Source organism: Suncus etruscus, chromosome 1 (genome assembly GCF_024139225.1).
Source record: "Suncus etruscus isolate mSunEtr1 chromosome 1, mSunEtr1.pri.cur, whole genome shotgun sequence".
Classification (NCBI taxonomy): domain Eukaryota; kingdom Metazoa; phylum Chordata; class Mammalia; order Eulipotyphla; family Soricidae; genus Suncus; species Suncus etruscus.
In genome coordinates, this window is record NC_064848.1 from 67,537,184 (window position 1) to 67,538,483 (window position 1,300).

General features: G+C 32.6%; 1 pseudogene; it reads left to right on the plus strand.

The window, feature by feature from the left end:
- Positions 1–948: 948 nt before the first annotated feature.
- On the plus strand, positions 949–1,096 carry LOC125995356 (uncharacterized; annotated as a pseudogene).
- Positions 1,097–1,300: the final 204 nt, after the last annotated feature.

Here is a 1,300-nt window from a genome sequence, read left to right on the forward strand (position 1 = left end):
TTGTATATTTCAGAGATTAGCCCCTTGTCTGATGGGTATTGGGTGAATAGTTTCTCCCATTCAGTGGGGGGCTCTTGTATCCTGGGCGCTATTTCTTTTGAGGTGCGGAAGCTTCTCAGTTTAATATATTCCCATTTGTTAATCTCTGCTTTCACTTGCTTGGAGAGTGCAGTTTTCTCTTTGAAGATGCCTTTAATCTCAATGTCCTGGAGTGTTTTACCTGTCCTGATCTATAAAATAATAGTATAGCATAAACAGTAAATGAGAATTCCTCATAGGATTATCTTGTTAATATTAAGTATATCCAACCCATGAAAAGGCCATAAAATGTTTTCTTGTGCCTTTGTATTTTCACTGTATTCTTATAATTCTATGTCTTTTGCTTTACTCTTCCAGCTCTTCATTTCTGATGATGTTGGTTTATTAAATTTTTTTCAGGTAAACCATGGAGTCTAAATATTTTATAAAAACATATTTATTATGTAAGTATTGTAAAGAGAGCTTGATCATTTTAAATGATGTTATGATTGGTAGCAAACCCATTGTTTCCTCTATAAATAATGTTAACACATAAATTCAGAAGCAGACAAAAAATTATACCACAGGTTTCTCCAAAGACAAAGATTATTCCACATAACTTTTCTAACATTATGACGAGGGATAGTTTCAGGGAGTTGGGAAAGAGTAACTCTCAAATATTATTGTATGTTTCAAAACAATCACTTATTTTAGTATAAACTAAATTATTTTTACATCATTTTTATTAATTTTATTTTCAAAGACTATTTAGTGAATTTTATTGGATACAAAGGTCCTCCATTTCTACTATCAAAAATATTATAATGCTTATAGAAAGCGCTAGAAACATAGATAACAGTTGACTCACCTTATGAGAATAGTGTTTGAGATCTACAATAAATAGTTCTAAGTCAGAGATTGCTGAGTGTAAAGACTATACTTTCAGGTATCATTTCTATAGTATGTTACTAGAGAAGTTTCTCTGTGTAGAGAGATTGCTGAGTGTAGAGGTGAAGATCAGTAGTAGGTGAAAGAGAACTAGAACCAATGATAGAGGAACATTGGTGCATTGTACCTCTAGTAAAGCATTGAGTAGAAACATAATATGCCTATGCTGAAAGGAGTTAAAGGGCAGTGCCTAATAGGAAAAAAGAAAAAAAATGCCTGACATAGAATCATGTTGTTGTACAGGAGGAGAACTGGAAAATTGGTGTAGGGAAGTGGACACTTGTGAAGGATTGGTGTTGGAATATTGTAAGAATGAAAGTCAATCATGAATTTA